General features: G+C 38.7%; 1 long non-coding RNA gene across 1 annotated transcript; it reads left to right on the top strand.

The window, feature by feature from the left end:
• The first annotated feature begins 2876 nt into the window (after nucleotides 1-2876).
• Nucleotides 2877-5369, top strand: LOC138927907 (uncharacterized). Its single transcript, XR_011444360.1, has 3 exons — nucleotides 2877-4188; nucleotides 4484-4819; nucleotides 4887-5369. It is a non-coding gene; the product is annotated as an uncharacterized lncRNA (long non-coding RNA).
• The last annotated feature ends 20974 nt before the right edge of the window (nucleotides 5370-26343 follow it).

Below are 26343 nucleotides of genomic sequence, written 5' to 3'. Positions count from 1 at the left end.
TATTTGACAGTTGATTTGGCAGGAAGCGAATGCATCACAATGAGGTGGTCACGGTGAATGTTCGCGCAGAGCTTTTCAGTTGCGGGTCTTTGACCAAGAGACCCACCAGCCAACAGGGCGAATACGTAATGTTTAAAGATTTCTGGTGATTTTTAGTGGAACGTAGGAAAGTAGGAAGTTTGAAGCCAGATTTAAAATGTAACTCATTTTGAAAATAAAAAATAATATTAAAATCAAAAAATGTCTTTAATGTAACAAAATCGTATATATATTTCCTAGGCCATCGTTGGTTTTGTTTTGCCACTCCTTTTTAAAAGCCACCGACACTACTTTTCTCTATTTTTCACCCTCTTTTAGTCTTCTCACTTCCACCATTAGCAGGGGGGGAAACTGGGCAAAAACTCTGCTAAAAATGTCTAGTTTTGCACAGCAATTATACGTTAAAACGAATCCCGCTTAAGATGCCAAGAGCTACAAGCTGCAGGAAAACACACAGGACAATTTGTAATGTGTGTGCGTGAGCACATTTTCCGAGGAAAATGGGAGATAAATAGAGCTGAAACGGTACAGAGACCGGCATTTCCTTTTAATTGGCTTTAATTAAAATGAAAAGCTGCCCGAAATTGAATATGAGGCACGGCACGGCAGCAAGGAGCTGCTCCCTGCTCCTGCAGAAATCCGCAACCAAAACTGTTATTACTCGGCTGCTGATGTGGCGCTATTTTCCCCACAAAACTTTCCGTCTCGCCCCGAAAGCATTGGGTAATTATTGTTGCTGTACTTGTATTTTTAATTGCTGTGTGTTGTGGCGTCCGTAAAGTTTTGTCGCTAATTTGTTGCGCCATTTGCACGCAGTGTGGAAGTGGACTTTGCTCGGCAGACAAACTCGCATCCGGAAATAAAGCCACCCCAAGCTCTCACAATAAAATCTGTCCGCGTTTAGTGCCAAGAAATTGAATCGAATTGACGGCGGCCATGTGCATAAAAGTTGACTTTAGTCTCCTTTCTCACGGTCGCGCACACGGCCCCCCAAAAGTTGGCAATATAAGTTTAATGACTTTCGGGGCGGACTTATCGCCATAGCCTGTGGCTTCCACCGCATTCGAGACATGCGATTGCGGCCAAAGAGATTCCAGCTAAAATTTAAGAGATACTGATACGAATTTTCGTTGAAAATTGTTGAAAATTGTGCCAAAGGGATGATTAGACAGGAGCAATGTCTTTGAGCGGCACAAACATTGAATTGTTTTGGTTGAATGACTGGCAGAGCTTTCTAAGAAAAAATAAAACTGAAACTTTAATCAAGAAATAATGCTTACCTTTCAGCTCTTGAACTGCAAGCCCACGAGGCGTATACTTAATATATTTACTTTTCCAGTATATCAACTGAATTCAAGATTCTTATATCTAAAAATTTTATCACAATAAAAATCACTTTACCCCTTTGTTGCTTACATTCCATTATATTTTAAAAAATTATTTACCTCTTAATCAGAGCCCATCTAGACGTCTGCAACCTACGGCTGTTTGCCTAGATTAAAAACGGAGTCAGACAGAAACACAAATGAAAAATTGCGCATACGCCCCAGAGAAACTTTAAGCTTAAGCTGTTTATATTATTTTTCAATTTCCAACACACACACACACACACCCACACACAAGAACACAAAAAAAAAGGGGTCAGCAAAAGCCGAGAAGTTTAGAACAAAGAGTGTGTTGTCAATGCCAATCAGAATGTCAAAGTGCAGCTTCGAAAACAGAAGGCAGAAAGTGAGGAGCGAAATGAAAAAAGCTAACCAAGCAGCAAATGCGGCAAATAGGATTAAAGCCAATCTCATACAGCACTCGCAGTCGGGAATCTAGGTATTAACAAATATGTAAGCTTCGTGTAGGGGAGTGGCCAAAAAAGGTGTGCGACCCAGCCGAGAGAGACGGACGAGACAGTGGAACAGCCCGAGATAGTCAAACGTATGCTCCCAAAAAATGCACCTAAAGAAATAGTATAGAAATTCTTTACATTAAAATATTCAAATAATTTCGACACTTATTTTTATATTTCAATATGAAAGCAATAACATTTATTTTTCGTTTTTGTCAACGAGACGTAAACATTGCGTATACTTAATTTACTTAATTATTTAAGCTTTTGCTCGAATTTAAATATATGTAGATATATTTTAGTAGGTTTATAAAACACAATAATATTTCCCATACTCCTTTCATTCCCAATTACTTATTGATTTTTTGCAAGTGCATCAGGAATTCTCAGTTAACGAAGCATGAAGCGGAGCCAGAGCGGTACGGCCAACAACAAAGCCCAGCCAGATAAAGGAATTCAATCGAAGCTGCCAAGTTGACAGCGTCTAGCGTGGCAAATATTTAGGAAGCGTACCTAAAGCGTTGGAAAAAAAAATGGAGAAACGGAAAAGCCAAAACCAAATCGGAGACCAAAGTGCAAATATTGCCCGGGAAACGCTTTGCTGTTTGGTTTTCACAGCCATGAGATTATCATCAGAAAACCATTAGAATTTTTATTGAATTCCGCACGCACATAACGCCTACCCGCAACAAAACGATACGGCACAGGCTGTCACCATCACGAAATAGAGGTGGTATTTCCGGTCGTAATAAGGATTTAAAATTAATCAGATATTTATATTAAAACATGCAAATACAATTTTTAAGCTGTTTAGCTAAATCTTTTCCTTGTCTCTAAGAACAATTTCCTTTACAACTTTTCACATTCAATTTAGTAATTCCCATCGCTTGGCTGCTATTAAGGTGATTATCCTATATCATGATTATCAGCTTCCGCTCACGCTCCCATCCCTATACCACAAATATATACATAGTGAATGCTTTCCATTTCCCTTCACCAATATTGACACACGCTAGGCATTGAATAATATGCCATGGGCTAAATATACCCCGGGAATGAAGACAGACACACGGAAAGAAAGGAGAGGAGAGCTGGGTGAGCCACAGGACATTCCGCCGAGGATGCCCAACACTTTCACGCGCATTTTCGTTAATCATTTGGGATTAGATGCCGAAAACAAACTTCCGGCTCGGCCACGGCATTGTTATTGGGTTTGAATTGACTTTGTGCGGGACATTTCAATTAAATCCACATGGAGACCCCAACTCCGTCTGGCTGTCTGGTTAATCTTTTATAATTAAACTGATTTAGCCGCATTAGGCCAGAACAGAGCGCCCGGGGTCAGGGGTCAGACATCGGACCTTTGACTTGTTAGCATAATTACGCCCCAATATCGTCCATTCTCATTCGCCAGCTAATGCAAATAGATTGCCAACGTGGACACTTGCACAATTTACTGTGCTTATACTTAAACCTAATTGAAATTTAGTTGTCCGCCGGCCCTCGACTGCGGCTGAATAGGTATTCTCTCCGATTTAAATGAACCCGCAAATGCACTTGCATTGTAACTGAGTCCGCAATCAAGGATATTGTGTACTTCAATCCTGGGCTTTGTGTCGTTGGTTACTCATATTATGTGTGTCCCACATTCTGTGCTGTCAGTTTGAGATGTCTGAATGGTCTTAGTTTCTAGAATATCAAGAACCAACACAAATCAAGCTTAAGCCGGGACTTGAATAAAATAAATTAAATTGAATAAGAAAATTGAACATCGCACAAAGGAAAACTGCTATAAAAAATTATATTTAAATAAATAAAACAGATATAATGCAAATTTAATTTATTTAAAGTTCTTCCGGCAAAACATCTCTTTAAATTGTCATAATTCTTGTGAGGAAATAAGTCACTTGGCTTATTCCGCACAATGCAAATTTCAAAACAATGGACTTAGCGACAGGCTGACGACGACGACGACGACAACAACGAATTTTATGTGCTTTAAATTTATGGAATATTTTTACCCGCAAAATGCAAAACACTCTCCAAGTTCAATGACATCACAAAAGCCAAGAAAGACGCACACAGAAATGCAATAATTCTTCAAAATGCATGAGTACACATAGTGTGTATATACAGGAGCACAAATAAATATACGGACATGAGCTACGGACTCGAGGACTTCTTTTCGAAGAGCTCTCGAATTGGCAACAAAATTACCCAGACTAATTCAGGGGGCTTACCTCCTCCTCCTCCTCCTCCTCCCAGAGCCCAGGGAAATGCAGAAAAGGAAATGATAAAATTGCCAAAATGTAAGCAAAATATATGCATAAAATTTAATCTAGTTCGGGTCGAGGAAAAAAATAAACCGAAAGCCGGGGCAAAGGCACGCTTCAATAGAGCTTTCACTTGAGCATCGCCAGCATTTCCAGCTCTCTGTTGCTTTTCCTCTGGCCTGGAAAATTTATTATCATACCGATATGCGTAATAACTTGGCAATAAAAATAAATCTCGGCCCGATGCTATAAATATAAAAACATCAGCACAAATGCCTTATAAATAATAACGCGTATGATAGAAATGTTTGGATTTCAAATTCATTTCCAGACTCCCCAATCGAAAGTTAAAATAAACAAAAAGGCAGCAAAAACATAACGCAGGGGAGAGAAGGGACAGAGCAATCATCATGGACCGATGCCCAGGCATGTTTATTGAGCGAAAATCTCCAATTGAAGGCACCAAAATTTGCCGCTAATATGAATATTGTCGTGAAACGGAAATGAACAAATGTTTTGACTGCTCCACCCCAAGAATATTCCTTCCATCAGCAATGAAGCATGCGAGATTTCATAAGAAAAACGGAAAACGTTGATTGCTTTTGTTAAGCCGAAGCTGTAATACTCTTTTATTAATAAGCAAAAATAAGGAAAGAATTGGAAACAGGTAATCAAATCACTAAGACATAACTGACTGTTGTGTAATAATTATTTTAAAAATATTATTTTAATAGGAAATTAACTACTTTTTTTTTAATATACCCGAAGCATCATAACCCATTGTAAGTGTACGAAAAAAATGGTAACGAAAAGTCGGAGAATGATGAAGAAAATGCCCTGGTAAATGTATTTCTTGCTGATTGCCTTGCCTCGCATTCTCCTTTCCGCCGCCTTTACGCTCCGATATTGATAGCCCTGATCTGGGGGCGTGGCTTAGGGTATTGGCAGGACTCAGGGCAGCGGAACTTCAATTCCATTTGATGCAGAAAAATTGCTGGCAATACGTAAGTGCTCAATGGTAAATGAAATAAATAAACGCTTCGATGCGTATTTTGGATGCCACACAAATCGACAATAGGGAAAGTGAGTTCTCTCCCTTTGCCATATTTCTCATTTAAGCCATGTCTTTCTTTTCATTGGAACAAATGGTGAAAATGATTGAAAAATTCATTTGATTTGAAATAAGCCTGCCCTCGATAAATTGAATATAATTTTATGATATGCGAAAAGTTTGGGGTATCAAATATCCTTGTCTTTTGATTTATTTGTATAAAATCAGTTCAGAAATATTTGCTCTACCACTTACCAATTGGAAAAGTCCACAAAACAAACACTTACATATCCTTACTAACTAGCTAAACAAGTTTAATTTAGGGTAAACAGTTTCAATGACAGCATTTGCACGTCAACAGCCCGAATTATCTTGTGAGTTATTAATACAATGCATAATTTTTTGCCCATAACTAAGCCGTCAGGAGAATGCAAAAGCAAAAGCAACAGCAACGTCAACGGCAAGAAAACAAAAACAAGGACTAGACACAAACATGTGTCGTGGCACGCACAGATTGAACAGATTTAACAGGCGACGACATAATGCCAGAGTCTCGCATTTACAAAATATATACAAGTAAATATACAAGGCAGATATTTTGTTTGCCTAGCTGGTGTTTAGAAGAGGGAATATATGTCTGTATACATGCATGTAGTGCGTCCCATGTTTGCCTTCTCGTCACATGTGCTGTTGAGCTCTTGAGAAATTAATTTCAAGTGGAAACATAATATGCGCAGGACCGGAGGGGCGAAGGCAAACAAATATTCAAAATACGGGCGCAGCAGACTTAAGTCCCCGGCCGACATCTGTGGACGTTGATAAGTCCCCGACTTGAAGATGACGTGACTGGCATTAGCCCGGTATAACCGAGGGCAGACATTCGGCAAATATAACCAAAATATCAGGTGGGGACCGTAATTGAAATGTATTTCTATTATTATCTCTCAACAGCTTAATTGGCATATTTTAGTCGGTATTAATTCACCCTTGTTGGTATTACTCTCGAGTATAGTTTTTTAGTGGCTCAGCAAGGAGCGCATTAATTAGGCTTATAGTTTTGGTAGTAAAAACTTTTATTTTCTGTGGGTCTGCTCACAAAAATTCAACTCATTTGTCAAGCCATATACATCCGCACTTCATTTAATGCATATATTTGATATGACCCCAAAGGTGTTTATTATTAGCAACACGGGAATAATGGGCGAATGAGTAATATCATACCACATCTCACCTCATTACTCATACGCCGCGTGGGCTGCCAAGCACTTTGAGCATCTTAAGAGGCCACTAAAAGGCAAAAGTCATAAAAGCAAGAAAAAAAATAAAAAAAGAGCAGGGAAGCCAGAAAATAAGGAAAAACAAATGAGAGTCAACGAAATAAGTGAAAATGCTGCCGAGTGCCTCACAAATGAAATAAACTACAGGCAACAGAGCCTGTAGTAAAAGGTGCAGCTTCGGGGGTATGAGGGAGGCAGGGCTAAGTATAGCAACAATTATGCCTAAGAGGCAGACAGTCGTCAGTCGCTTGGCTTTAATAACACTTAAGTAAGGCGGCGCAAACGGGAGCTCCAGCTGCAGAGGGGTGAGAACTCCAACAAGCTGGTGACGGATTGCTGCTAATTTATATACATATAAATATATATATATATTTGTTTTTGCACTCACCCTTGTATATGTGAATGCAGCACTCGAACTGTATCCTTTGTGCCGCTGCCACATTTTTTATACTTTGTCGCACTTTTTGAGGCGTGAAAAAAATGGAGGGAGCGAAAATAAACACTCGTTTGTTGAAGAGAAACAATTTTACAAAGTTTTTGTGACGCAAAAATTTAACCGTAGCCAGTGGATTTAAGGTGTTGTTTTCTTTTATTTACTCGAATAACTGGAGGAACATAAGTGTCTTTAATGTTTTAAATATTTTAAAGCTAATGTAAACGAAAGAATATTGTATTAAATAATTATTTCAAAGTACAATTTAAAAGTTTTTCTTCATCTTAAAATAGTTTTAGTAAATTTAGTAAAAGAATTTGGATCATCTTTTATGTAAAAAAGTCTTCCATATAGAATTTACTTTTCATATTTTGTTGTGAGGCTGCCAGTTTACCGAAAATATATTTTTCCGCGGGCCTCCATGGAGGCAGACGAGCGATGGGCAGCCATTCATATGGCTCCCCTACGGAATCTTCCATATAAACACGCCCCATTAGATCGTCCTATGCGCAACCTATCCGGAAAACCTCGCTAATCTTGTCTGCTCCAATGAGCCGCTGGTGTTGGTCCGCTCAGGGGCGTGTTCCTTCCATTCGAGACTCCTGCTTTCCTTGCAGCGCGCCTTGGGGAAATTAGTTTTGTGCGGTTTCCTTGGCCCTGCCACGCCTCATTTCTATTAGGGATTTTACTACTTCCTACCGACACGCTCACACTCCCACTCACACCACAAAACCTACACACACACACACACACACACACAGTTGGGCAGCCATAAACTTCATTTCCGCTTCCTGCGTGTGTGCGTTTTTACGTTCACTTTTATTTTATGGAAATTTCTCACCATTTATTTGCCGCAAGTGCGAAACGGAACGGAAGTATTGTATTTTTTTTGTTTTCTGCTTGGTTTTTTGGTTTTATGATAAATTAATAGGAACAATGGAGTTGGTTCGTTATTATTTAAAATGGGTGTAAAAGCTTATACTCATTCAATAAAGCTAAAATATTTTAGTATGCTATTTTGGCGTAGGAAAATAAATATATAAAAAGATCACGCTTAATAAGTAAACATTTGGCTTGGTTCCAAAATATTTTCTCTGCTTGTTCAGGTCAGGAGCTTATGTTCCCGCCCCCCGCGACTCCGAAGCGCTCCCGCTTCTTCAAAGCTCCTCAGCTCGCTCTCTCGCTCCCGCTCTTCTAGCGGATGCTTCGGCTCTGGCCGATCGTCGCATCGCTGAGCGGCCGCTCCCGCTCTCCTAGCTAGTTTGATCTCCCACTCCAGCTTGTACATTTTAATTCCTAATTAGAACTCGAATAAAGCGGATCATACGATTTTATATATATTGAAAAATACCACGCCCCCCCCCGGACTACTTTCTTTGCGTTTGGTGGTGATTTTTCTCTTGCGCGATTTCGATATTTCTACTCCGGTGTTCTTTTCACTGACTGCGGCGCGGGAAGTGATTTTTTGTGCCTATCTGGAAACTGAAGGAAGTTTTCCCCCCTCGAGCCGAACACTGCTTATTGATTCAAATTTCCACATATTCATCATATTGGCAGAACCAAACGGAAGCGAACAGAAAATATATTTTATTGCAAGCTCATTTCGAAAGTTTTCCATCTTTTTTTTTGGGACACTTTATTATTGGACAAACATACACTCCCACACACAAAACACATTGATATAGATGTGCAGACGCCATAGGATGCTCATTTCTTTCCTCATCCTAAGCCACCACAAGCACACAAAACGAAGTTTTCCCGGCCAAGTTTGAAGAATTTCCCATGAAATATTTTCCTTTCTAGCATTTGTTGCTGCACTCGGCCACCAACTGTCGCACGAAGGAAGGAGGGCCAGAGGGGGGGCTAAGCTGAAACTGAGGAAAATTTTTGAAAACACGTAGCAAACATCAAACAAATTGCGGCGGAATCCTTTTAGCCAAGTGCTCCTTTCAACGACGACGGGCGGCGACAAACAGGAGCTTCTGCTGGCGCTTCCGGTTTGCTTTTGCGTTATGGCAGGACTTCCGTTCTGCTTGCTCCGCTCTCCGTCAGAAATTAATTCAAGCAGCAGAAGTGGCGCGGTGACAACTTTCCAGTTACCGAGCCAGCAGCTAACTGCTCACACCGCCACTTGACGTGCCAACGAATTTTATTTACCCAATCCCCAATCCCCCGAATGCCACACGCAGTCTCTTGGCTTTCTTTCTGGGAAGCCATTCAGCCAGCTATTCGGCAGTTGCCAGCAAAAAATTGTGGATCCCTTATGTGCACTAAAAAGGCCACATGCTGCGACAGACAGACCTTGTGTCTGACGTCTGGACTCTGGCCCGCCGCGTCCCATATGGCATGTGTTGGCCAAGGGACCCCAAGAGGTCAAGAGCTGCCCCAAAAAGTTCAATGTTCGGTCTGAAGGAGAGAATAATAATTAATTAAATAGCAGACATTCATAATACTTTTTTTATTGAGAAAGAATATTTTTATAAATTTTAATTATGCAGACATTTAAAAAAAATAATTTAAAAAGATATTTTTAATATTACAAAAAGGTATTTGAAAATTCAAAGAATTTAATTCAAAGCCTTTAAAACGCTTAAATGAACACAAAATGGAAAATCGACTTTTAGCTATTAAAGAATCATTAAGAAAAAAATCTATTTTAATTATTATTAAATCAAATTTCAGGTGAGCAAATAACTTATTGAAAAAAAAGTCACCAATCTCTTAAAGAATTTAAATAAAAGAAAGAATTCACATGAGGCACACAGATATTTTCACATAATGCAGACATAGCCACATACCAAATTGAATCATTTTGGTGAACCACAAAAAAGGAAAAAGAAAACTCTAAAAGAAGGGGAGAAACATACAAAGAAAAAGAACCTGTGCCCCTGGTCAATATGTGTGTGGGTGTGTTGAATTATGCGGAAATGAGTCTGAATGCCAAGTTCTTTTGTGCGTATTCTTGCCAATAACTCAGAGTGCCAGGGCAGGCAGAAAGGCAAAACAAAAAATTAAAATGTTTTATCTGCCACTGAGCGTCATTTACATAAAACCGATTTCTGGCAAAGTCCCCTCCCCCCCCCCCCCCCCTGGCATAACCGGAAAAATGCAAAAAGCCCGAGAATGAAAACTAAAGCAAATGGAAAACTTGACGGTCGGGGCGGGGAGAAGCCAGCAAAAATTTTAAATTAACTTTATGATGGCTCAGACGGCACTCAACTGAACAAGCACATATGACAAGCAGCTTACTCCTGCCATATCCCTGCCGTTCCTCACACTTCTTTTCACTTGGTGTTGCCACTTAATTAAGGACATTGCTCCCTTGGCCAAAGGCATGCAAATGAAGAGCGTGGCAGGGCGAGGAAAGAAGAAAAAATCATTTTCTATTAGCAGGCAAACAATTTTAACGCCGCAGTATAATAAAATTGCCACCATCCTGAAAGGGGGAATGGGTGGGAAAATAGCGACAGCCCACTCACTTATCAAGGCTGATAAAAAGCAATAACGGAAAAATACTTGTGCCACCCACCAGAAGCTGCAGCAACAAGGAGTAAGTAAAATCAGGCCAAAATGGCCAAGGCAAAGTGAATTTTTCGTGCCCACATAGTCACCCCATACACACACACAGAGCGTTTAGTATGGAAATTAAATTTGCATAAATAAACGTCGACATGGGAAAGCGACAACGACAGCGGCGGCAATAGGAGGACGAGCTCTCTAGCAGCAGCCCAGGACAATGACAGGACAACAGCCAAGGCTGCCGTCTGAATAGTGTCAGATATGGGGTGAAACTTCTCTTTCTCTCTCTCGAAACCAAAGAAATCTCAAATATGTGTTCGAGTTGTGCATAAACAAAATTAAATATAAAACGGGGAACAAGCCGAAAGCCAAGAAAAGGCAAGAAAAGGGTGCTCTCAGTGCAACCGCAACGAAAAGAAATACAATCAAAATAAATATCAACAATAAATACAATAAAATAAAATAAAATAAAGTAAAGCAGGGCTTTTTGTGTGGCAAGCGTAAACAGAAAATACAATGAGGCAAGTGCCGGCCACAAAAGTGGTTTTTCGAGGGGGAGAACAAAGTGCATTTGCAATTTGAATTCCAGACAAGTGAGAAAAGAAGATCAAATACTCTTCTATTGTGAATGGAAAATACTTCGAAGGGAAGTTTGCCCTATAGCTTTCACTCATTGTGATTTTAAGCAATCAATAAAATATCAAAGCCACCAACAAATGAGTTTTTGATTGTTAGATTGTAGAGGTGGGTTTATTAGAAAGCAATCAACTAGGGGGTTCGTAAAGGAAAAATAGATACGTTTTTTCGAGTAAACAATTAATTATACAAATGAATAATTGTAGAAAATATACATAATAAAATATTTATTATGCAAATAAAACAATAAATAATCAGAAATCTAAAGTAATCTAATTCAAATTCCAATTGTTTCAAATGTCTGCTTGATTTCTGGCTCAAAGTGTGAGCTCTAGAATCAACAAGTCACCCATAAATATTCATAGGCCATAAAATGCGTAGTTATAAGAGATTTCTTTTGCAATTATTCAGAATGAATCACGCCGAATAAATTGCTTCATTAATATGCCATAAACAAAAGGGTTTTTCGTTTGCCCTGACAAGTCAGGCACACATGTGTTTCACCATTTTCTCATTACGGAGGCCGAAGAAGCGTCTTTCTGTTTCTTTTGTGGGGTTTTGGCCATTAAGCCACTGTGTTTAGTTCATTATGACAGGCAAACAAGAGGCGCTCACACACACACACACACACACACAGCAATATAGCGCTAATTTCGCCCAGCTTAAAGTCTTCATTATTTACAATGTCGCCAAAAAATTGAGCCGACGTCTGCCGCAAGGCCGGAGCAAACATTACTCAGGCTTAATGGCACAAAAATGGGGTGTTTGCCTCTCCTGCTGCGGCGCACCTTGACATATTTTCCCTTTGTCCTGGGGAGTTGAAGGAGAGAGAGAGAGAGCGGGAACAATAAATAAACTAAGCCAGCGCCAAAAGAAGCCACAGAATCTACACAGAAATCTGCAAACAAATGACAAACAGGAGCAGCAGCCAGAGACAACTAAACAACGAACCAAACAAAACCACTGGGCGACAACAGAAAGGACCAAAAGAACCACTGAGTGTCGGGTCCCGTGTCCTGGGTCCCATGTCCTGAGCCCCATGTCCTGGGCCCCTTGCTGTATTCCCGCCTGCAGTAGCCGAGAGGGAAAGTGTAAACTACATAGAGAGGGCAGAGGCGGACTTTTTGGCAATTTCCACAGGCGAAAAGCACTTCTATGGCCAAGTTTAACAATAATAAAGGTTGTTCTGGAAATCAATTTCAAAATAAAGCGGTTTCTGACCAAGTTTATTAAATAAACAAGTCTTGAAAATAGAATTTAAAAAGCAATAATATTTACACCATCAGGAATAGTGCTCTTTGTCTTTGTAATCTTTTGTAGAAACTTCTTTGAGGGTTTGTTGAACTTCTTAAGCAAACATGAATCGAATTCCGGAGCTGGAATACCCTTACTCCTTCAAGGGCTGCCCAAAATAATATTCATGTAAATGACTTTCGGTGGGGAGGCCACCTGTAATTGCCTCCAACTGGCATTGCATTCGCATGTGTACGGGTATTTGGAGTAAGCGTTTAGCAAATATAACAAACAACCGGCGCACATAGATACTTGGTGTGCGTGTGTGACATGCAAATAGACCAACACAATTGCTTAGATTAGTTCCTATTGCCTTTGTTGTTGTTACCAACGCCGTCGACCCGACTTGGCCATAATTCGCCGTGTGCGTCGCTTTGTTTGTATTTGCCCTGGCCTGTGGGATTAGCCAAAAGTCTGGGACAGGTGTAATTTGAAGTAGCCCTGATTCAAATCGATTTCGGCTACGGAAACGGCAACGGCAACGGCAATGCCAAGGCACTTACGTTTCGAATCCAATTTAGTAGCCCAAAACGCAGGTCTCATGTTTTATTCAGCAGTTGGCAAGCTTTGAAAATCTTCCCCCCAGCAAAGTAAACATATCAAAATTTCATGTGTATACAACACTCTCACTCTTTCGCACCAGTGCTTTCCCTCTCGCACACTCTGGGTGAGATTTAAAGGTATGTCTGCATTGGAGGTGTTGTGTATATCAACAAAAGTTGGGCAAATATTCCAATAATTATCGATCTATAAATACATAAAAAAATATCCTTATTTTTTTAAATTTTAGTATGTAATTAAGTAAATATATTTAAGTTTATCAAAGCGTTATTTATAATTTTTAACATTTTTATGCCGAACATTATATCGATTACTAAATATTATATTATCGATTTATATCGATCATTTGTTAACAACATATCTACCGTTTCAGGATAAGTCATACATGATAAACGAATTATTAAATCATCACAAAGGCTACAACTTATTATATTATCGATTTTTATTCCGATTTAAAATATATGTATTTCAATTCCCTAACCCGCTTTCCGGATAAGTGGCAAATTGTCGGTTCATTGATGTGTTTAATTAACAAACTACATTGAATCGCTCAGGTCACACCATTTTTTCCACATTATTATTTCAATTGTTTGACTGCCAATTAGTGATTGGAAAAAAAGAACTAAAGCACTGTCGAGGCATTGATAATTATTTCCGACATGCAAGATTAATTGCCAATTACCAGAGTCTATGTACAATAAGTTTAATGAACTATAGCCCAGCAATCAACTTATTTTTTCTGCGAAAGAAAATAGGTTACAGCTTTTTAATAAGAGCAAGAACAATGAGAACTTCCCCCTTATCCAATCCCCTTGAAGTTTAGGTCAAGAAGTGTGAAAATATTTCCTGAATAAAACAAGATTTTCTTTCTACGATTTGTAATGAAAATCTAGAATTAGGAATCAAATTATTAGCTTTTTCAAATCTTTAAAATCTCTTTAAATGCTCTCTATTCTCTACATTTTATTTACCCTGCTCGAAATTTCTAACATCAACGAACAATGTACCAAAATCGCACCACTTGAAATTAAAATCGAATATTCCCAACATTCTCCAAAAGTTACCCAAGTTCAAGTGATGACTGTAAAACTACTATAATGTCAATCAAAATGCTGATGGGCCACATGTTGCCTTAAGCAGGCCAACGAAGTAAAACAACATAGTTACGGGCTCAACATTTCTGTACACTTTGGGAGGGGAAATTTTTCGAGGAGCGGAAAACTCTGTCAGTTAACAGAAGGAGTTCTAGCCGAAAATCAACAGTGAAAAGCTACCCCTTGAATACAAACAGGTTCCACACTTTAACACTCAGTTGGATCGAGTGTTAAACATTCATTCCCAAACCACAAATGTCTCTCGGCGGTGACATGTTAATTTCGAGGGAAACTTATTACAACTTGAGTGTCTGGCACCCGGAGGGGGAGAGCTGTGTCCTTCCGACTTCTGGGCTGAGGAGCAGATAGCTTCTCTTTGATTTCCACCCAGCATCAAGCTTTAATTTTAGGCAAGAGGCTAATTCTCGGAAAATTGGATTTGGTCAGCAGGCAGGGAAAACGTTTCGGCCTCCCAAAGAAATTGAAATGAAAAATCAAATTTTTAACGAGGGCCCACCGAATTCCCTTTAAAGCGCCCGACAACGAAAAGTTCCATAAATTTCAACTTGGGTTGGCGGTAGGAGACTTTGAAAGTTGGTCACAAGGTGCACAAAATCATATTTTTTCATACAATTTATTGCTTTTGGGTCTGCGTTCATTTTCCCTCAAATATTTGTCACACATTCGGGGTCCCCTTTGCCCTGGCGTAGTCCCAAAAGAGGACAGAAAAAAGTGTTTTATAAACCTTCAATTGCTGTCAATTTATTGACAACATGTCGCCGCAACTTCCTCTCCACTCAAAACCTTCAGGCGGAAAACCAGAAAGAAAGGACGGGTCAGAGCAGGAGCAAAAACGGGAGGCGAAGACAAAAGGGCTATGAACGAAATTTGTTTGCCAGCCTTGGGCAAAAAAAATATGACGAAGACGATTTTGGTCCGCCTTTATACATTATTTTATTTTTCCGCCGTCATAGCTGCTGCTGATGCTGGAGGATAGCAGGAGCTGCTATCGTTGTTTTTTTTGTTTGAGCCCGTGTGAGAAATGTGAACAATTTACAATAGAAATTGCTGTGTGTGCATTCGGCTGACTCGTCGTATACGCAATCAGCGCGCGATTGCTAAAAGCATTGAAGGCAACAACAACATAGCCAGCGGAATCTTTTGCCGCCAGGTGATATGGAGATACAGCACAGACGATGCCTGGTGCCAATAAAATATAAATCTAACGAAGTAGGTGTACTCTTAAATATTTTAAAAAATATGGATACATATTTAAGATATTTAAGAAGTGCTGATCTTAGTAACATGAAATTATAACAAAAAGTAAAGTATCTTTTGTAAAAGACAGCCATTGTCCCTACTTTCAATCAATAACATTCCCTTTATTAATTCCCATATACCCTGCCGTTCCTAGAGCACAAGGGAAAAAAGTAAAACAAATGTTATATTTTACATTTCAATTGTTTTTTATGATTGCGCCCAAAGTGCACACGTACAGCGCTTGACAATTCTCGATGGTTGTCTCCGATGTTTGCCGCCGCCGCTGTTGCTGTTCTTGTCAGCCGGCTGTCAATTTGGCTGCCGTGCGTGTAAATTGCACAGCAGCTGCTCGATTGACAATCTCTGCCCCAGTGTTGGTGCGACGCACTTGGAGGTGTATGTGTGTGTGTGTGTGTTCCATCAGCGTTCCGCTTGATTTTATGGGGCATTGCGTCGAAATTGAAAGTGAAAAATGCCTTTCAGGTGCTTAAGTGATGAAGTGCCAATTGCCTTTGCCTTTACCCCTGATTGCGCGTTTGAGTATTTTTCGCCAGTTTCCATATTGATTTCCGGTAAATTATTATTATTTTTTTCTCATTCCCTCCCCTCTGTTTCGGTTTCCTGTTTGTTTCGCTGTCGAAAATTTGCGTGCATGTTGCCCGAAAAAGTAGGCAACAAAATTTTATGATTCCCGGGATATGTGGGTTAGACATGAAATGCTTGTATAGGTTTTTATCAGGAAATGTCGAAATGCTTAAAGACCAAAATAGAACTGAACGGGTATTAACGAAGTTTATTTCGATATTAATAGTTATCGATGGGGGAGAGAGTGGAGATAATATATATAAATATGAGTTATATATTCATTTTTAAAGAGTTTTGTTTTATGTTCAGTAAAAAGCAGAGAACAAACACTGGGTTTTTTAATAGTTTTATAGAGTTTTAAATATAAATACCACCATTGAGAAATATTAATATTTGTTTACTTTATTTAAGCCTTAAAGAAAATAAATCCCTTGAACTTTAAGACAATTTGTCAGCCCGTTAAACCTACACTTTCATTATGAGCATAACTCACACTTATGCCACTCAAATCAGCGGCATAAAAATGCAAATTAAACTCCAAAAGGTTAGGCTAACGCTGAAGAGCGGCGGCGAAATGTAAACATTATCCAGAGCCGGCAATCATAAGACATTGCAACTGGAGAAAAGCAGCCCAACTCCCTAATGTACAGTTACGTCTTCAGAGCCAACTACTAAATTAAGGCCGCCCGGCCATAAAGCAGCGGCCCACAAAAGATGAAGGAGATGGAAAAAAAAAGAGGCACTGGTAGCAAACAATTTTACAACTTTAGGCTCGCGCTTACATAAAAATAAATTTCTTATTTACATAAAGAAACTTTTAGGTTGCCAACCAACAAACAACAAAATAATAATAAAAAAAGAGAAACAGAAAAAAAACTGAAATCAAAATAAAAACCGCAAGGAAAAATTCCTCCTCTTCGCATTTCTGAGCTGAGGTGGCAACAAACATTAAGAGCATCAACATTTGCATATTCCGTATATTTGGCTTTTGCCTTAATTTGTTTGCACATATAAGCAAACACACGCTCGCAATCTCCACAAAGTGACTTTGCATGTTTAACAGCTCAGCGGGATAAGGATCTGCCGAAACTTTCGCTGAATTTTAGTTTAGATCAAACAACGAATAAAGGTAAATATTTGTAAATGATAAAATGGCTGAATGGTTTAATTATCTTAAACAGTTTCTAGATAATGTATTTTAGAGTAAGAATTCGTAAGAAGATTGAAAAGATGGTAATTGAAAATCCGGCTCGAAGGACCAAAATAAATAAATAAATTCAAATAAAAATCAAGTAAAATAGCTCTTAAAATGGCAAACAAAGCACATACGAGACATTTATTATCCGTCAGTATAATTAATCAATTAATTATCTTATCTTTAATAAAATTCAGCCGCAAACTGTTGTTCCCGAAAACAATTACCCGAATTTAAAGCTTTCAGCAGTGCAATTTATTTATCCCCTGATAGTTCTTCTCTAAATAAATATGAAAACACCAAATTTTTAGTAAATTTATGGATAGGAAAATCGCTGGGAGATCGGGACTAACTGTTGTTGCTAACCAAGCATTAGCGTTAACGATGCATTGCCGGTTCGGTTTGGGGGCCTGAGTGTGCGGGAGTGTGAAGTGGATGTGCCTGGAGTTTCTGTGTGTGTGTGTGTGTGTGTTTGCTGATGCCAATTCCCAGTGCAGCATTTGGCCCAGTGCTGGTTTTGTTGATTTGCTTACGCTGCCAGACGCAGACAAAAGTAAATTTAGACAGGCAGACAGGGCGAGGGGAGCTCTTTTTTCACAGTCATTTGGGCACATAACAATCTTTCTTTTTTTTTCGCAGGGCCTAACGTAGTGCCCATAAATATTCTGGCATTGTTTTGCTTTATTATTTTTATTGCTATTGTTTCCCCTTCCAGCTGCTGCCCGGCTGCGTTTGCCTCTTCACAATTTATGTTGATTATTTTTATGGCGCGGTCGCTTGGTGGCCAGTATTCAGTATTCAGACGTATCAAAAACAGGAAACTAAAGCCCGGCAATATGTCAATATATGGCAGAATCGAGACTCCTGGCCTTTGTTTGGTTTGTGTTTAACGTTTAACATGACAAATGGCCACGCCCCCTGGCTTAACGCTTGTGTTGTCAATGAATACGGCAATTTATGCCCATACATATTTAAAAAGGCCAAACAATACAAAGAGAAAGCGCGTGCGATAAAAACATGGTCGGAAAAGTTTTTGCCAAAATGTTTAGAAAGAGTCAAACACCAGTTGGGGCGAAAAAAGTTCCAAAAAGCCATTCGTTTAAATGCAGTTGGACTTTATAGAATTTTCTTAAACCGCAAGACGATAAAATAATTTAAAATTTTTTCCAAATGAAATGGACCCAAATGGGCGCTAAAATAGCTTAAATATTTATTTATATTTGCTTAATTTTAGCAATCAATTTGGTCATTCAATACAAAACCTACGTTCCATGCAGTATTCTTTCCCTTTGCTTAATTTCAGCGCAATTAACAAAAGTTATAATCAATTCACTCGGCTCTGAAACTAATGAATTCCCTGACTGCCAGAGACATAAATTCTGCGTTACACTCTATATGTAGACTATATAAAAGGCACAGACGCGAATCCTGGCAAGATGACACATTAACAGGCATCCGCACACAATTTTGAGGCTAAGCTCGGTCCCACAAACCACCAGGAGAATGGAATGGAATGGTTGGCAATGGTGGTGGGAGTTGAGCTAGAGTAACGCGGAATGTGGGTGATGGCATCACGGTTGGCTGCATACCAAGTTTTCCGTCTGAGCCAGAACCTGCGAAGTGGCTTAAAGCCACCAGCCAAGCCCAAACCCGCTAATGCCCCAACTCCCCTTATCTTGAGACCTCAAAACTCGTTGGTTCTTTGGCCCCGATGCTGATTCTTTGTGTCTTGTGTTTGGATTTTTGCCTCTGCTATTTTAGTAGCTGGCTATTAATATTTCACTTCTTCTCCTGCACGTCCCGAATCCTCAGTCAGAGTCCTTGATATTTGTTTGTTTGCTTGTTTGCTCCTCGGTTCCTTGCCTGGCTGACGCCCTTTTATTGTTGTCGTCATCGTTGTCGTCGTCCTCGCTGCCATTAATACGCTTAACATGGGTAACATGATAAGCTAACAAGTGTGTTTGTCTAGGTTTTGACTTGACTTGATTTTGATGTGGTTTGCTTTCACCCCGTAAAGCCCTTTTTGGCCTTGACTTGGTTTCCTTTCAGGCGGTTTCTCGGGATTACCTTGATCTGGTTTGCTCCCATCTGGTCTTAGTATATAAAGGCATCATCAAGAAGAAAAAGAAAATTAATTGTTATGAAAATATTAGGTTCATATTTTTTATATTTAATTATTTTACCTTTGGAGTTGAAATATTCGCAAATGCCAACAGCAAGTATTTTCTAACATACAACCACCTTACTCATTGTGTAAAACAATCCACACTAAATTCCATTCAATTTATTTCTTTATTTGTTGTGTGGTTTTTTCAATCGCAGTGTCCTAAATTAATTGCAGTTCATTATAACGATTGCCAGCCAGCCTACCAACCAGACCGCACATGGAAAATCAATTAAAAGCGGCGTTATATAACAAAACATTTGCACAGCCACCGCAAATCGCGGCCGCAGAAATTTAACACAAAAACGTTTTGGAAATTTGTCCACCAAACACCAAATCGGCAGACAAACAAACCATCGTGCAAATCCAACGCGGATCGTGTCAATATTGGGCATTTTTGTGGGTCTATCAAGTGATTCAATCGGGTAATACTTAAAAAGAAATATTTTTTTTCAATTAGAAATTAAATGTACTTGCGAAAATGTTTCACTGATACACCTGGCCATCTTTCCAGGCAAAACCATCGTGCAAATCCAACGCGGATCGTGTCAATATTGGGCATTTTTGTGGGTCTATCAAGTGATTCAATCGGGTAATACATAAAAAGAAATATTTTTTTTCAATTAGAAATTAAATGTACTTGCGAAAATGTTTCACTGATACACCTGGCCATCTTTCCAGGCTTTGTATGTCTACAGCAGACTTTTTTTTTGCATATTATAAATATCTGAAAGTATATTCAAATAATCCGTACCCAAGTAGAATAAGGATTATACTCAGACGTAGACACATGGCAAACAAACGCAGGACAAACCGAGCATCAGCCAAAATGAACAAAAAGTGCAAGCAATGGAAGTAAGGGACAAATTTGCATTTGATCCGCGTTTTACACAGGATTCTCAGGACCTTGGCACGACAGAAAAAAAGAGCCACAACAATATACATAAAATATATCGAATGCAGGTTGTGACTACACGTACATCTGGAGTTTATAAAAATTGCATTCAACGTAAATGTATATGGATGGTAGTGAGGAAATTGTTTTTGAACTTTTTTAAAGTCACTTGGGGTTTAAAATAAAATATTGACTTCAATGCAAGATATTTAGAACATGGAAATCTCAAATGAAAGCAAATAAAAGAAGAGGTTGTTCAGGAGCTTAGGTTTATACATAAAATATTAAAATATAAGTGTGACCTTTAGTAGTATCCTTTAAGTCCTCAACTTAAATTCCAATTCATTTCCCAACTTTCAACTTGAAATGCACTTTAACTTTTGCTCTTTCTTCAGCCGAAAATCGCTTAGTCGCAGTCCAATTTACTCCCCCCAGGAAAATACTTTGCCAAACATTTGTCTCATCAGGGAAAAGGAATGATTTCCGCATCTGTGGCTCATCCCACTGCGGGCGGCATTCGTCAGCAGATGCAAGGACACCTGAGACTGACACACTTTCACTTTAAGCCAGTTGTAAAAGCGAGAAATTCACAGGATTAAGAGCCGTAATCCAACGCCAACCGGGCCTCCCCAGTTTCCCCAAACGGCTTGTCCTCTTCCTCTTGCTGCGATCCTGTTCCTGTTGGATCCTTGCAACCATAACCACCAACCCAACAGTCCACTTGTGCATCGGAGCGTTTTGCCAGCGACTTAACAACATTTTGCATTCTGCCCACTGTCATCAGCCGTTGTTCACCCGCCCGCCGCTTTTCACCATACCTCTGAATAGTGCCACACTCAGAAAAATTAGTTTTATTATAAGTTATCGAATAATTTAAAATCTAATGGGTCAAGGATTTAAAATTGTGTTAAACTAACGAAATAAATTGGTTAAATTTTAAAAAAGATAAAGTAAAAACAACTTCAACTTCTGCTATGCCATTACTCAGTTTCATAAAAATAAACGCCATTACTTATAGTTCTCAAGTCATTATTCCGACTGATTTGCAATTTAAAATATTAGATGCATTATGTAATTTTTAAGTTATTAATAATTAAATAAATTTTTAATATTTTTATTTTCAAAGTGCAACCGAGCTTTTCCCGCTTCCACTGCCTGTGCAACGGCAACGGCTGTCGTTGTTTCCGCTTCCATCACTGGGGAGGCACATTTTGCGTAATCTTGTTAGATAATTACCGTGTAGGGACTCTGCGGTTTCCCCATCGGTGTGAGCCGGCCTCTCTGCTCCGTGTGCGAGTGTGTGTGTGTCTCGGCCAGGTTGGTAGGCCATTTCAATTGCCCCAACCCCCTCGTTGCTGCCAATCGGTTTCAGATACTTGGACTGTCGACCCAGTTTTCCGGGTACCATTTTGAGTGTCTCTGGCAGGGTGGGAAATTGGGAAAGACAATCGGAGCTTTTCTCGGACAATCAGGTTTGGGGTTTAGGATTCATGAAATTATGGTTGCCCTTAATAGGAAGACTATACAATGTAAAACACAAACTTAATTTCAACTCAAACTATCTTCGCCTGACTCAGCTGTATCTAAAATAGTACGATTAAGTTAGGTTATCTTTAAAAAACAAAACATTTAATTAATTTAAATAATATAATAAAAAAGTCCCAAATTGATTTCCCATTAGTTAGTAAAAAAAAAAACTGTAAGCTGGCTCAATAATTTGTATAAAAACGAAAAACACAAAAAATCAATTTATTATCTAAAATTCCGGATATTATTTTCCAGCCGGACATCCTCGCGCACAATAATTCGCTATCAATTTAAGAGCTCTTACGCATACTTAATAGGCTTCATAAAATAAAACCACGATTTTGGTTGCTTTTTAACATTCGATTTAAATTCAAATTTTGTGAAATCACTAAAACCAATTATGGCGCCAATAATCGCCGATTTATTGCAACAATTCGACTAACATCTAATTTATTTATTAAGCCGAATAGGTGGGCCTTTTCAAAGGCCAAGTGCACAGGTGGGGGTAAAAAGAGTTTTGCATAAATTTATGCAAAAGAAACGACAAAGTGGGTTGGAGAGAAGGAAATTGGTCGACTTTATGATTGAATTTCATTTCTGCTCTATCGATTGGAAAGCAATTATCACAATTGTGTTGCGCAAAAAAAAAAAAAATGCAAATTGAAAAAGAAATATTCGGTTGGTCGGGGGTCACGCACTTAATTTGTTCATTGTTTTTCCTCGGGCAAACGTTTTTCTCCTTTTTTTTCCTTTTTACTTTTCGCACTGGCAATTTACATAATACAAATTGCAATTATCTTTAATGCGCTTAAGTTGGTACTTTGCCTGTGGTCAATTTAAATGTTCTAATTGATTTTTTGGCTTATTTTGCATGGCCTGTTAGTGTGGTTTACTTGAAAAATGTGAACATTTTGATCTACTTTATATACATTTATTTTTTATAAAATAAAAATATATTTTTAAAAGCTTACCTTCAAATTAACTGTCCCAGTCGCTTGCCTCTACTATAAAAATAATAACGGCAATCCCAAAATACACATGAAAACAAAAAAACACAAGCATTTTAATAGACTAAAATTTTGTTGATTTCTATAGCCAGGCCTACTTTAAAATTAATATTAAATGCTAAGCAAATCACTTAACCAAATAATTTCAATTAAAATTGTTGAAGTTCGCTAGGTTTAATATTATTTTTTTTATTTTATTTAATTCAGTTTGCATTCATTTATTTCCCATTAACCTTTATTTAATTTCAACTTCCCTGCTTTATTTAATTTATATTTTCAACAACTCATATTCAATTGCAAATTTGCTTACATTTACAATTTTAATAGTTTTTCAATTTTTCATTGAATTTGTATGACTTTTACCACCCCCTTTTTCTAGTCCAACTTTTCTGACGAACAGCTCTCGCAGGAAGTGCCAGCAGGACGATGGATGCGAGCCGTTGCATGACGCCATTCTGGGCGCATAAATATTTTAGATTTTCCACGCCAGACTTTGTTGCTGTCACAGAAAGTATGAAGGCAGTGGATGGGCCTCCCCGAAGTGGGGAGGAGCAGCTGCATTTTCCGAGAGCCTATCCCGGCAAGCTGTTCGTCCAACTGGCGCTGGATTGTTAGCAGCTCCCTGGCAGCCCACTGTGTCTGTGTCGCTTCTGCCTAGTTGGCCAACTTGGCAGCAGGCAACTGCAATGTTGACACTGCTGTTGCAACGGCACTGCGGTGCTTTCGAAAAAAAAAAAGGCAAACTGCGGGCTTCTGTACTGGAAGAAATAATTATGATCATAAATTGTAAATCAATATAAACCATACTCTTATATTTAAGTTAAAATTGGAGCTTTACTAGTTCTCAAATAACGTAAAGAATCTTGAAATTATTTTCCTCTCTGCTCCACAATGTCCTTAACTTTATTTCATAAATTGTAATTGTTGCTATGATCCTGCAACAAGCCTCCTGCAATATGTTGAGGTGGCCTCTGGTATTAATTTGTTGCCTGCACCAAAAGTGCTTAATAAATATTTTAATTACAAAGAAGCACAGAAGCTCGCTCGGGTCAAAGCCGGATGTCCTGATGGCCTGGCGTGCATGCCCCTATGCGGTGGATCAGATGCACGTGCCAAGCAGGTGTTGAGATCCTGAAACCAAAGGAGATTGAGAGGACATATTGCTTCCTCTCAGACTAATGATACACAAGAGGCACGTACTCATAAGGGCCACATAATGGCTTTAATGGATAAATAATATTAGCTAAAGATAAAAGTCGCGTGGACAAATTAAAAGAAAATTGTAATTTATTGCTGAAAGTGTATTTAAAAAAGTGTGACAAGAAGAAAGATGTTCCTTTAGTTTTTCTATACTTTCTTAAATCAAGAATTTATTATTTCCTAAAAGAATCTTAAAACTTATAAAAACTTTATATAGATTAATCAAACTTCCCCGATAATTTGTGGCCAAACGATTAAATCTGAAACTAAAGCTGGCAGCCTGAAGCCGGGCCAAAATTGAGCAAAGTTCAAGTTGAGTCGAAAATTGCATAAACTCATTTGTATAATGCACACGCTTCGCCATCCGAAAAACCAACCAAACCCCCCGGCTTGCCCCCAGTTTTCCTCGGCTTTGCCCCGCTTTTCCTCGGTCTTTATGTGTGTCCTGCTCATCTGCATATATGCAGCGATGCAGGGGGGGCGCTGAAAACTATGACTCGAAAATGTGACCTGCTGGATGCGTAGCTGGGAAAATGTCTGGGAAATGAGAAAATCTGGGTGAAACGGGGGGGGACATGGGCGGGAGCTGGGCGGGTCTTGGGGGCATGGCCTTGGGCGACATTTAGCACTCGCCACGTAGCGCGGCCACGCCCACCCACTTTGGCCCGCCCTGGAAAACTTAGCCAGGAACATGGCGGAGCTTAACTGTGACACATTTTACACATAATTTTCAACACCTAAATCCGCAAGTTAGTGCCAACCATCAGATTTTGCACACGTTAACGCAAACATAAAGCGCCGGATTTTGGATTTTCGACTGTGCCGTGCCAGCTTCCTGCAGCTGAAACAGGTGCAGCAAGGATGCTCAGCCGGACCAAGCTGTTTTTTTTTTTTTTGTTCTACTTTAAAGCCAGCAGCCACGAATAAAAAATGGGCCATGAAATGCACAACTTTTGTGCATGCGGAAACAAAGGAAAAGTGGAAAATGTTCTACGTGAGAGTGTGTCTCGGTCTTAGCTAAAAAATTTAGTCTTCATGTCAAAAAAACTTTGACCAGACAGGAGTGCTGTGTAGTCTTTTGAAGAGGTCAAAGGAGCTCATGAAAGCACTCAGACTCGGGACATAAGCTTGGGGTTTTCCCTGGGGTGGTCCATTTGAAAGTGAAGTTTGGAGGAATTATTAAAACGAAAATATAATTATCCTAGAGTGTCCTAAGTATTCATTTTGGCAATAAGTTTTAATTAGAAAAATGAAAATAATTATTTTTTACAAACTATAGTATTGTATCCTGTGTGATAGAAATGTTAAACAACCGATAAATAGATACTGATATCGAAATTTTAAAGTGCCGCATATGTATTAGGATAACCTTGGTTTCTTTTTATTGTATCTTACTAATTTAACTGAAGCAATAGACAAATAAATTAAATAACATTTCATTCTGATATTTTGAAAATAATAATATCAATACTTATCGATAATACCGATACATAAATGTAAAATTGTATATCAAAAAGTTGTTAAATCAGATCTTACCATATTTTTTATGAACACCATTTATTTCTATATACGAAATGTTTGATAATAATAAATATATACACAATTTTTGTTGTAAATTCCACCCCAATAATAAATATGATTAAAAGATAACATATTTTCGATATTGAGCCCGATCATTTTGTCTGTGGAAAGCACTAATAACTATGGCGAAAAACGATATATATCGATATTGTAAATATTCTTTTTGCAAAAATTAAAGCTAATGATAATAATAATTTGGACCAATCGAACCGAGTCTAATTTAGACAAGAGCCTTATTTTATTAAATAAAATTCTTAAAAAATGTATATTTTCCTACAGCATAAATTAACAAATATTTCATATATTTAACTTTTAGCTTAGCTGTATCCTAGCTTCTAAACTGGACCCAAGGGGCATTAAATAATTTACATTATAAATAATCCGCAACCATTTCGCACCCAAAGGAAACCGCATTCCACCGGTAAAATGTAAAATAATGCTACATAAATCTAAAATTTTTGTGCTGCACATAATACATTTACACATTACACCATCATACGACGGACCCGACCCTTTCTTCCCCTTCGCACATTATGATTTATCAACATGGGAACAGAGGGCTTTGTAAATGTTGAACACATCTGGCTATATGATTTACATATCAAGCCGACCGTCAACTCGATTGTTGGTTCTCTTGAAGTTGTTGACCGTCCATCACGTGACGTGGCCTGTTTGTTTTAAGCAAAAGTTTACATTGCTGGCAAGGAGCGCAGGATAACAGCCAGATGAGGCGGCCGGCCGGCGACGGAGGAAATGAATGAAACCTCCTGTAACTTGAGGCGGAAATTAATAAAAACAAAAAATGTTTTCAGCAAGCTGGGCGAAATAACATTTCAGCAAAACAAAAAACGGGGGAAAAAAGACAAAGAAGAATTAATATGCAACATTCTGATGTGGCATATGTTGCATGTAA

This window comes from Drosophila kikkawai, chromosome 2L, assembly GCF_030179895.1.
Source record: "Drosophila kikkawai strain 14028-0561.14 chromosome 2L, DkikHiC1v2, whole genome shotgun sequence".
Lineage (NCBI taxonomy): Eukaryota > Metazoa > Arthropoda > Insecta > Diptera > Drosophilidae > Drosophila > Drosophila kikkawai.
This window is presented reverse-complemented; position numbering and strand designations above follow the sequence as displayed.